The sequence below is a fragment of the Epinephelus fuscoguttatus genome, linkage group LG11 (genome assembly GCF_011397635.1).
Source record: "Epinephelus fuscoguttatus linkage group LG11, E.fuscoguttatus.final_Chr_v1".
Lineage (NCBI taxonomy): Eukaryota > Metazoa > Chordata > Actinopteri > Perciformes > Serranidae > Epinephelus > Epinephelus fuscoguttatus.
Genome location: NC_064762.1, coordinates 17,070,690 through 17,083,489, shown reverse-complemented (window position 1 = coordinate 17,083,489; position 12,800 = coordinate 17,070,690). Strand labels below are relative to the sequence as shown.

General features: G+C 45.0%; 1 protein-coding gene across 3 annotated transcripts in view; it reads left to right on the top strand.

Moving 5' to 3' along the window:
* The window catches only part of mettl24 (methyltransferase like 24), a 356,006-nt gene that overhangs the window by 25,050 nt on the left and 318,156 nt on the right, over positions 1–12,800 (top strand). The gene's annotated exons all lie outside the window — the stretch shown is intronic.

Sequence of the window (12,800 nt, the reverse complement as noted above, 5' to 3'; positions counted from 1 at the left end):
GACTACCCTACGAGGCGGAAAATTGGTCACTTGGGATCAACTCGCCAATCCGGCTCTGTGTGTCTAAACGCTCACAGCTTGCCGGCAAAGCAGCCCAACATTCATGGAAAATCTGGCAGTGTAAAAGGGGCTACAGGATCTTTCAAAATAAACATACTATGTCGCTACAACACCACAGTGTGACAGTGTTTTTTTTCCACCAACAACTAACACACATGGTTGGGTTTAGGAAAAAAAGAACAGGACCTTTGCTTTGCCTTGAGTATCACAAGCCAACTGCTGTCTAGTTTCATTACATTTAAGAGAAGGCAGACATCTCTATGGCCGATAAGTCCAACACTCACACCAAAACAGTCTAATAAAGAGCACTACAGGTAAGAGGAAAAATGTGCACTTTTCATTTTGGGTGAACTGTCCCTTTAAAACCAAAACCTGATCTTCTGTCTTTTGTTGTCATCATTTCTCAGTTGAATAAGTCACAGTAAAGATCAAAACTAACTGCCAACTCTGTGATTGGCTACCATGACAACGATAATCAAACGATCATCATATCTAGAACCTTATGAACCTCTGATAGAAAAACTGAGGGAGGTAAAGAGAAATTACAGCCAGATGAATGATCTCTGGCTCTCAGAACGTGTGTGTGATCTCAGCCCCACGCCCAGTAGGTTTCACAATCACGTTCCAGTATCATGTCATGATGATACACATGATCCAGCTGCTTCATGTCCTATTGTACTAACAGTTTGATGTACTGTATGTAAATAATGTCTTGTATTTGGTTTATGATCATATTTAGCTATAACGTAGTGCATGAGATCCTAATTTTCTGAAACTGTCTTCTTCATTTTTAGCCAGTTGGTATGGTCGGTATAGTCGTACAATGAGGGAGACAAAAACATCATTTTTCATGTTTGGTCTGAATGATAGTGTTTTGCTTTAAATGCAAAACACCATTCTTCACCTTGTGATAAATGTCACATTGCACCAAAGTTCTGAGAAAAAAACCAGCATCTTTTTCTTCATTTTCCCCTGAATCGCATTAGCACAAGCCCCTGGAGCACAAGTCTCCGATATGGTCCCTCACCTCGGGTTCACCACGTCCTCGAAATCAGAGGGAGGCTAATGTGAATCAGCCTCCAGCTGTTTCATTAAACCACAACTTCTCTGTCTGCCCACTTGTCCATGCCATGTCTTGACCTTCATTTGGCACAGAGGTACCGTTGAGTTTTTACCCAGGCTGTCAGGAAAATACAGCCTGTCAAAGAACATTTCCCGAACTTCAAGACACTCCATAGTGTTAAAATAATATTCCACACGCTGTTGAACTGAAAGCTTTGACCTCTCGACTGCACAGCTTGGTGGTATTTTTCTGAAGCGTCTGGACTCCGCTGAGAGCAATCGCAAAAAAAAAAAGAAATGGGCAACGGGTTTGATTCTCAGCCACCCTGGCACTTTCCCAACAGATGGTGCCGACTTGGCAGCGCTCCGTCTGTGGCCTTATGGTTTCCAAATGGGCAGACATGGCTCACCTGTGGCTGTCTCTGCCGCAACATTTCATACACAAGTGACAATTTGTTTACCCAAGCACTGATTGTGTCGTGTCCTCCGAGACGCTCTGACCAAAGAGTCAGTCGTTATGTATTGACTTCTTTTATTCTTGGTGTAAATCCATAAAAGGTGTCAAGCTCTTCCTCTTCTTCCTTCACAGTGAGGTACATCCCCTCCTCCGTCTCTGTGTTTGTCTGTTTTCGAGTCCATCTCCCCCTTCTTCTCACTCGCCTTCATTATTCTGGCAGACAGTCCTCTCTTGTTTTATCCAGTCATCTCTTGTCCACCCATCCATCCTCTTATCCCCGGGGATTATTCATGCTCGGCCTGGCTGCTCACACTTCTCTAACACCAGGCAGAGAGGCACTAACACACCAAGCTCCATCAAGACACGCAGGCCATGCAGAAAGGCCCCATAACTGAGCGATCAAAGAGGCAGAGGGTGTTAAAATAAAGAAAACAGTAATAAAACAGTGAGGCTGCATAGCTCACAAAATCAAGACAATCGCTCAGTTCGTGATAGAAGCACGAAATTTGGTGGAAGGCATCTGGATATCGGGCGTTGCAGATTGGCATACTAAAGACCATGGCAGCAAAATCCAATATGGCCACCACCTGAAAACCATTTGGGCCACAGCTCCACCCAGTTCGGTTGCTCACCACCTGGGTTGGCCTGGGCCCCCTACTTCTCTGCAGCAGCCTGGGTTATAAAGAAGTAGATGGGCCACAGCGACTAACCTTTAGCCGGTCAGGTTTAGTGAAGCTGGGTCGATGTTACGTTGTGACAGGGCGTTCATTCATTAGGCTCATTCATCACTTATCAGGCTCCACCTAGTGTCCCCAGAGTGTGGTGGTTGTTGATGTTCTGGGACGCCATGTCAAGTTATGACCTAAAGAATCCATTGGTACCAACTATGTCATGCTATCTTAACACATTCTTACTCCAACTTCATCACATATCGATGTTTGGTCATGGACCTTCCATGTCCAGATACCAAGTGAAAGGTACCCTGGGTGTGTTGGTTGTTGACGTTCTGGGACACCGTGTCAAGTTCTACCTGTTACATGCATTGTCTTCTTTCAAGATACACTTCAGTTTTCACTGGAAATTAACGTTCACATACAGTCTCTTTCAAAATAAATGCACTACATCGGTACAACACCGCAAATTGACATTTTGTTCCTTCAACAACAAACACATGCTGGGTTTAGGCAACACAAAAACATAGTTAGGTTTAGGATAAATAACAGGGTTTGGCTTTAGAATCTTAAGGGATGCAAAACACCGCTCTTCTGGATAAAGGTCCCGATGTTTGTTGGACCCATCCACCACCCTTCCTACCCACCCTACTCAGAGTTTGGCCACCTTAACTTTCATTCTTGTCTCGCCACGTTTCCCCCTGACGCCACCCAGCACCGTCAAACTATAACAGCGACCGGCCACGTATCATGCCGATGTTAAAGGATGGTATTTTTTTTTTTTTTTTTAGTCAGTGTCTGACATGTGTCTCGGGATCTTGTTCACGAGCGGGAGTAGGATGGAGCGGGAGACTGACAGGCAGATTGGGGCGGCGTCAGCAGTGATGCAGGCGCTTAACCGGTCCGTTGTGGTGGAAAGGGAGCTTAGCCAGAAAGCGAAGCTCTCGATTTACCAGTCGATCTACGTTCCACCTATGGTCATGAGCTCTGGGTAGTGACCGAAAGAACGAGATCGCAAGTACAAGCGGCCAAAATGAGTTTCCTCCGCAGGGTGGCTGGGCTCAGCCTTAGAGATATGGTGAGGAGCTCAGACATCCAGGAAGGACTCGGAGTAGAGCCGCTGCTCCTCCACATCGAGAGGAGCCAGATGATTCGGGCATCTGGTAAGGATGCCTTCCGGACACCTCCCTTTGGGGGTGTTTCGGGCATGTCCAACCGGGAGGAAACCTCGGGGCCACCCCAGGACCCACTGGAGGGATTACATCGCCCGGCTGGCCTGGGAACGCCTTGGGGTTCCCTCGGAAGAGCTGACGGAAGTGGCTGGGGAGAGGACTGTCTGGGCTTCTTTGCTGAGGCTGCTGCCCCCACAACCCGGATAAGCAGAGGGCGATGAGTACATGTACGAGTACAAGTGTCTGACGCCACAAGTCACTGCCCTAACGCTGGATTTTGACGACTTCGAAGTGAGACCATTTTGAGCATTATGTCAGCTAACTTTGCCACATAAAGGTACACGTCCACAGGATCCATCATTTTGACGCTTCCAAATTACTCATCACAAGGCAATTGAATCGAAAGCAACTGGACTTGGTTTTGTCTTAGAAGACATTTCACCTCTTATCCAAGAGGCTTCATCAGTTCATGCTTGTCTGAGGCCTCCACATTGGGGTATACAGGAAACCTACTCACACAGACCAATACTTACTAATTACTGTCTGTGTAAGCAGCTAGCAACACGAACACTTCAACTGACATCAGCTTTCAGGTCATACACTTGAACTAGCACTTCTGTCTTTCCAGTATCGTCACTTTAATGGACCTTTCCAGCTCAGTTTATCACCTAAACTTCAACTTCATCTTCAAGGCCTTCCAACTTTTGCACTTCAACTTCATCAGTGCTCACACTGAAACTGAAATGCCAGCGTCTTTCATCTTTTCCAATTTAACTGCCAGTCAGTCACTGTATTTCAGCTTCCATCAAATCTTCAAAACTTTTGAGCTCTTCAGCTTTTTTAGCTTCACTCAGCACTCACACTAAACTTCATGTAGTGCTCACACTGCTCACACTCAAACCAGAACTCAAAGGTATACTGTGCAGGAATTGTCTATTATGGTTTGTAAACAGTATCACCAGTGAAAGTGGAAGCCAACCCCAGATTCACTCTTGGTATAATTAGGTTCTTCCTGTAAATGTTGTAGCTTTCTCTTGGATGCATGCTGCTTATAGTCTGGCACTTGGCCCCTTTCTTTCTATGAAGTCCTGACTTCACCTGCGGGACACACAGGAAGTAAGAACAAAATAAGAAAATACAGGCAGAGGGCGTCTCTGCATATAAATACACAGCCACACACTTCTGGTGTGTCATAAGTGACGATACAGGCTTGAGAGGTTACTTTTGTGTGAGTCTGCAGTGAGTACACACACATTATCCTCACAAGATTTGGCCTTTCCTAGTTCCAAAAGTCATTATACCAACATAATCAATAATTTCCATTGTCCACCCTTCAATTCATGTCAAGACAGCTACCTGAAATGCTCCTGCTGAGGGTGTTGTTATATCTAATGTCCTGGGATTAAGGTCTAAAGAGCTGAGCCTCAACAGTTGTGAGTGATGTTCTGTGTGTTTGCTATTAACACTGCTTACCTCTGCTGTCCCTGAGGCGCTGATGACTTGTTGATGCTTGACTGAACACGAGGCTTAACACTAATCTCATCACCGCTAAGTGATGATTCAGCAGTTAGTAAGAGCTTATAGACATGTGTATGGTATAATGTGCACACACACACATTATCTTTATTTTGGATTCCAGTTTTAGGGCAGTAAAAAAAAAAAAGTGTTAGATAAAGATTGGATTTATTTTTCACCAAAAAACTACATGAGGAGAAAAGTAATCACATCCTGCGAGGAAGACTTGGATTGAAAACCTGAAATGTATGAGTCAGTCTGCTGGTTTCCAGTTAAGTCTTTAAAAGTAGAAACCTTGGATGCACACCTTCTTCTCTTGGCAAAACCTGCAAATACTTCCATTCCTTCTCTGCCATAAATCTCAGAAAGTACATGCATGCTTTTGAACCTCCTTCTGTCCTTTCCTTCTCTACTCTTTGCCTCTCTGTTCCTATTCTACCCCACCTTAAACACTGCAACATCCCAATGAGTCCACTGTCACAGATATCTGCCCTCTGATCAGCAGTCCTGTCCCAACCTGTGCCAGCCTGATGTATGGAGCCTGATAGCTGAGCTTTGCAGGGAGGACTCAGTGAGGAGATGAAAAGGGCAGCTCGGAGACAGAGCTCTCCGAGTCCCCGAGATGCAGAAAGGTAGATGTTATTTGTCTACGTGTAAATAACAGACTCCCAGACAGACATGCAGTCTCTCTGTCCCTGTAAAACTCTCATGGCCTTTGGAGCTATGTTGATTGGAACTGGTATTTCTGTTACTTTTTGTCAGGGATTGTTTGTCAGATTGTGGCCTTTGCAGAGTTTTTCTGCTATGAGATCTGAATTTCAAATTTTATGGAGGGATTGGACAGCAAAGTCTCCCTGTGGAGGCTCAGTGAAGGTAAAAAATCAGAAGAAAATTTTTTCCTGTAGCACATCGGTGATGATGGCACATAAGTACTTATAGATAAATGTATCTAATTAAGCTTTGTTGTGTGGCAAAGGTTCACTAGGATGCCAGATTCCTAGGCTGACAATACTGTCCTCAGAGGCTGTAGTAGTCTAAGTTTTGAAGCTAGTGCAGTGAAGATACTGGCATCATATGAAACTAAAAGACCTAAAACATCCATTGGTACAACCATGTCATACTATCTCAACACAGTCTCACTCCGACTTCGTCACATATTGATGTTTGGTCATGGACCTTCCATGTCCAGATACTACGTGAAAGGTATCCTGGGTGCGTTAATTGTTGACGTTCTGGGTCGCTGTGTTATGTCCATTAACATGCATCGTCTCTTCTCAAAATACGCCTCAGTAGAGCAGGAGACACTATGTCAGTACAACAGTGCGGACACTGCTCTCCTGCGTGAAAGATTTGTTGGACCTATCCACCACCTGAGACTTTCCTCGCCTTAAGTTTCGTTCTAGTCCCTCCACGTTTCCCTATGACGCTGCTGAGCGCTGTTAACCTGTAACAGCGACTGGCTGCGTATCATGCCAACGTTAAAGGACGGCTTTTCTTTTTTTTTCTTATATTTTTTGGGGGCTTTTTAGCTTTTAATGTATAGGACAGACAAGCATGAAGGGGGGAGAGAGAGAGAGAGGGAGTGACATGCAGCAAAGGGCCATGGGCCGGAGTTGAACCCAGGCTGCTGCGGCAACAACCTTGTACATGGGGCACCTGCTCTACCACTAAGCCACGAGTGCCCCAAAGGATGGCTTTTGTCGTCAGTGTCTGACACCACAAGTCACTCTCCAAGCGCTGCAGTTTGACGACTTCAGAGTGAGACCAGGTTGGACAAAGCTTTGTTGTGTGGCAAAGGCTCACTAGGACCCCGGAGTCCTCTTCAGTCAATACTGTCTTCAGAGGCTGTAGCAAAATGAGCATTGAAGCTAGTGCAGTGAAGATACTGGCATCATATGAAGTTTAAAGACCTAAAGAATCCATTGGTACCAACCATGTCATGCTATCTCGGGTACAGGGGTTAAATAACGCTCTAAAGTTAGGGTAATTTTGTGAGGGGAAAAACGGACAGGAATTTTCGTACCATCTGAGTACTTCAAGGCTGAAATATCACCTAAACGCAAAGCATTTAGCCACGAACCTGAAGGTGCAAGCTAACACAGCCTCTAATGCTAACGCTAGCAGCCAGCTTCGTCAAGCCACACCTGACCAGGCGTTCAGACACAAACTGAGTAAGTGTACCTGTAACCGACTAACTAACTCCACTACAAAATGGATTGCAATTGACTGCAGACCAGTTTCGGTGGTAGAGGACAGGGGGACAATTGTGTCCAAAATCCAGCAGCTTTACTATGACACATCTGCCATAATTCCTTTGAACTTAATTTTTTTAATACTTCAACAGCAAAAATTGATGTATGCGATTAATTTAGATTAATTAATCACAGAGCATGTAACTAATTAGAATCATCAAGTCTTAATGTGATATGTTGGAGGGATTTCCGGCCTTTTTAATCAGTTCTGGAGTGGTAAAAAAATGCTTAAATTTAGCACCAAATCTGTGTAACAAATAGTATCAGTTCAGAAATTTGTGCAAAAGCTTTTGAGATACAACTCAGCATGGGAATGACCATCATATACTTCCTTCATAATGTTCAAAGCCCTTCAACACTTTACACTAAGGGGTGTCAAACTCATTTTAGTTCATGGGCCACGTACAGCCCAATTTGATTTCAAATGGGCTGGACCAATAAACCCATTGCATAATCATCTATAAATAACAACCCCTTGAAGTTTCCCCCCTTTTTAGTGTAAAGAATTACATTCTGAAAATGTTCATCCATTTACCACACAAGTGATGAACAGCCCACAATATCCTGAAAAAAATATGTGCAAATTCAACAGTATGTGTCAATTTTCCACATTCAGTTCTCACTCATGTCATTACATGTGCATTTTTTTTATATGTTTCCACTCCCACTAAAGTGGAAGCTATTGAGAAAGCAGGTTAAATTAAAAATGTACTGAAGCTGCTGGTCTACAATATTTTGGGACTGTGACAGCACAAGCAGTTCAACCACAATAAGTATTCAGTGTTTTTTCAGAGCACTGTGTTCTGGGTCAGGGTCCAGGGTCAAAAAGGCTCTGAGGCAGCATTTTACATGAAGTATGTACTAAATACTAACTTGCCTCTGAATCCTGGCACCTCTTAGCCTTCACAAGTGAATTAATATTAGGTGTGCACAGTCATCTAGTGGGCTGGATTGGAGCCTTTGGCAGGCCGTTTTTGGCCCTGGGGCCGTATGTTTGCTACCCCTGCTTTAAACTTTAAAAGTTTGAATAGTAGCTGAACGAACACACAATATTTATTACATACTTATGATGAGAAAAACTTGGTACACTGTGGATTTCAGATGATGTACACAACTTCTATGCAGCACATACTGGTGACCTGTTTTGTCCCCCTAAAGATCCCCTGCCCCCCCAACAAAAAATGGCTAATGGTGGGGAGGGATGGAGTTGAAGAGGTTAAGTTAGGATGTTTTGCCCAAACGTATGTCTGTGGCCTGTTTATGCGACGGGCAAATCAGGAAAATCAATCTGCAGAAAACAATAGCTATAGATTGAAACCCACTGGTGCACATCCATCACCCTATTTGTCCTGCAGGGTAATTACGTTGATCATGCATCACGGGTGCAATTATTTTAAACTGAGACACTGAGGAGAGACAGAGTGGCTGACAGACAGAGAGAAACAATGAGGAGGAAGAAATGAGACGCAGCGTTAGAGGAGAAAAGAGAGGAAGGGAAACAGAGGGATGACATGATGGAGCGAGAGGACGGGAAGGATTGAAGCACAGCGAGCATTCAGATGTTTTGACACGCTGCAAATCGATTAAAGGCTGAATGCCAAACAGTGAATAGTGTTGCGTGGATCCGGCTCTGCAGACGTTAAAGGGACAGCTGATTCTCTGTGTTTGGCAGGTCCAGGATCAGCATCACTGGAGGAGGAAATGACACACATGGTGCTGCCATAGATAATGTATTAGCAGAGAGCGCTGTGAGTGTGTGTGCGTGTCAGTGTTAAGTTAGTGCATATGAATGAGTTTGAATGTGTGTATACGTGTGCATTGAGGAGGAAAAGACAGCCCTATCATAGAAAATGCATTAGTAGATAATCTATGCATGGTTTCAGATCTATCTGTGGTGAAGATGCGTGTGTGTAAGTGTCTGTGTCTGTGTGCATGCATTAAAAGTGTGTTCACACTACAAGTGACAACAAGTCGCCATTAAAGTGTTGCTCAAGCACTGTTTCACATAGTTAGCCTACATCATCATGGGCTGGTGTGTCTCTGATACTTTCAACAAAGCAGTTTGACTCAACGTCATCTAAAGCTTATATTTGGTCAAAAAATATCTCTGCTTTTGAAGAATGTCTGAGCTCAATTTTGACATCACATTTCGCTGCCTGATTGCATCCCTGCGTGCACTGCAATACTTAGAAGGCTAGCATAACAACACACTCTCACCCCAACCTCGTCACATATCGACGTTTGGTCGTGGACTTTCCACGTCTAGATGCGACGTGAAAGGTTCTTCTAACAACTAACGCTCCTAATTAGGTTTAGGAAAAAAGAGTTCGGCTTTATAATCTTGAGAGACGCGGACATCGCTCTCCCGGGTGAAGGTTGGTCTTTGATGGACCTATCCACCACCCCTCCTACCCACCCTACTCCAAGTTTTGCGGCCTAACTTCTGTTCTCATCCCAATACGTTTCCCCCCGACGCTGCCGAATGCCGTTAAACTATAATGGTGGCCGGTCGCATAGCATGCCAGTGTTCATGGACGGCTTTTTTCCTCAGTGTCTGATGCCGCAAGTCACTGCCCAAGTGCCAGATTTCGACGACTTCGGAATGAGACCAGGTTGAGCATAATGTCAGCTAACTAAGTAAAGGTGCATGTCCCAAGGATCCGACATTTCCACGCTCACTGTCTGGGTAAGCAGCTAGCAATGCATTCTGGTAGTGCAGCCTTGCATTTCAAGAGACAGGGTGTCCGCTCCTCATTTGCATTCAGCTGACTCTAGGTTGCTTTTGAAATATTTTGAGTTTTACCGATATGCAAAATACAAGTACAAGAAGAAAAGAGGAAAAAACAGTAACACAAGTGCCCCCACATACACACACACAAAAAGGCCAGAATATATTAAGTATATGACAAAGATGATAGTAAATTGTACATGCACACCAAAAAGAGCTGAGTAGGAAATATCCACTGCTACTGGAACAGAAAGTCCAGCAGGATATTCAGGAGCCAGAGGAAAGCAAGGACAGTCCCCTAGAGGGACCGACGATAAATGAAGAGAGACACACAGAGTCCATTAGTTGTAGATAGTCGGAGCAATCTAGGCTACCTTATGCAAATCAAGGGCGTGAAGCGTGACCTGCTGCCTCTGGAACTATTGAAAAACTTTTAAACTAACTGTTGTCGATCTGAACTGAAGACAGATTAAGTAACTGAATGTTTTTTTTCTCACCTCACATGTGTCCAGAAAGACATTTAGGTGAATTGTTTTCATAGTATGAGAAAAAGTTTCCTGATGAACCACCATGTTGGTCTGGTTTGAAATTCACAGGCCTGGTGGCACGCCCATCAAGCTTACAAAGCTGGGAAGCTGCGCAACCCCTCGTCTTGATCCCTGTTGACTAATGCAATACCACAGCTAGAAAGAAAAACACGACTCGTTGACTTTTCACCGCTGTGGTTCATGGCCAGGGTTTTCTGCCAGAAAATGGTGGATTCGCCCCTCTGGTTTGGGAGAGAGTTACTGCCTTAAGCGAAGGAGTTTAAATATCTCGGGGTCTTGTTCAAGAGTGAGGGTAGAATGGAGTGTGAGATGGATCGGCGGTTTGGCGCTGCGTCTGCAGTGATGCAGAAGACAAAGTTTTCAATATACTGGTCCATCTACGTCCCAACCCTCACCTATGGTCATGAGCTCTGGGTAGGTACTGAAAGAATGAGATCAGGGATACAAGCACCCGAAATGAGTTTCCTCAGAAGGGTGGCTGGGCTCAGCCTTAGAGATAGGGTAAGGAGCTCGGACATCCGGAGGGAGCTCAGAGTAGAGCGGCTGCTCCTTCACGTCGAAAGGGGTCAGTTGAGGTGGTTCGGGCATCTGATCAGGATGCCTCCAGGGCGCCTCCCGTTAGAGGTGTTCCAGGCACATCCCACTGGTAGGAGGCCCCAGGGCAGACCCAGAACACGCTGGAGAGATTACATATCTCATCTGGCCTGGGAACACCTTGGGATCCCCCAGGAGGAGCTGGCGAGGGATGTCTGGGGTGCTTTGCTTGGCCTGCTGCCCCCACGAACCGGCCCCAGATAACTGGATAAAAATGGATGGATGGTAGATTGACTACACAAAGTTAGGGTAAGGAGGTGTTGGCGTGGTGGCGTGGTAACAATTCAAAGATGCAAAAAGTTTTTTTTACTGGTGGCATTCAATTATTATAAAAAAAAAAAGCGGTAGTACGGTACGCCTCTGTGTGACTGGGGCCTTCGATCAGTCAAAGTTAAACCAGAAAATGTTATGGATGTTAACAACATACAGTTTGGGTAATGATTCTGCTGTTTAATTGCTATCTTTTTATCTCAGATTATGAATACAATGTTGTTAGGACAGATAGAAAAAACCCTCACCTATGGTCATGAGCTCTGGGTAGTGACTGAAAGAATGAGATCAGGGATACAAGCACCCGAAATGAGTTTTCTCAGAAGGGTGGCTGGGCTCAGCCTTAGAGATAGGATAAGGAGGGTAAGGAGCTTGGACATCTGGAGGGAGCTCAGAGTAGAGCCGCTGCTCCTTTGTGTCAAAAGAGGCCAGTTGAGGTGGTTCGGCCATCTGATCAGGATGCTGGGCGCCTCCCATTAGAGGTGTTCGGGCACGTCCCACTGGTAGGAGGCCCCAGGGCAGACTCAGAACACGCTGGAGGGATTACATATCTCATCTGGCCTGGGAACGCCTTGGGGTTCCCCAGGAGGAGCTGGAAAGTGTTGCTCATGAGAAGAACGTCCGAAGTACTTTGCTTAGCCTGCTGTCCACACGACCCAGCCTTGGATAACTGGACGAAAATGGATGGATGGACGAGCATTTTACCACATCATCTGAGCACTGAAAAAAGTTGAGGCCAGCCCTGCGGCCAGCTTTAGTTTGAAGCTTCATGTCATCGGCTTACACTGAAAATGACTCATAGCCTGTTGCTGTGGGGCTCGTAGTGTGAACACACATGGATGGATTACTGCATGGGCCTACCAGGCACAGGCCTTGGGGCCCAAAGTCTCAGGTGCACCCCAGGCCTTCATCTGTAAAATGTCACTCTACTTTCCAACCAGAAAGAGACTCAAAATTACCATGAAGACTCATAAAAAGACAATTAAGATATGCAAAATAACTATGAAAAATGCATAACAACAGAAGAAAGACATTAAACAACAAGAAAAGATGCAGAACCATCTAAAAGTCTGTGTGTCTTGCTCCTGTGTAGGAGAGGTGGTGGGGTCTTTTGCATAACTGTGCCCAGGGGCCCACTGTCTCAGAGTACACCCATGTGAACAGCATTATAAGTCCACATCTCTGTGTATATGTGTCGTTTTGGCAGCATGTTTTCTCAGTTGTCATGCTGATAAAGGTTTAGGTGAATTGAATTATACAATATATAAGTATGTTGTGTGTGACTGAGTGAATGTAGACTGTCAACTGGCTTGTTACACAAAGGAAAACTTGAGAGTTGACCTTCACACAAACTTAATTATTACATCACACAAAGCTACTTTTGTTCAGATCAACAGTGTGATTGTAAAGTGCTGGAGCTGCGACGCCCATTGTGATGAGCCTGCAAGCACAAAGTCAGACTGGAGGGCAT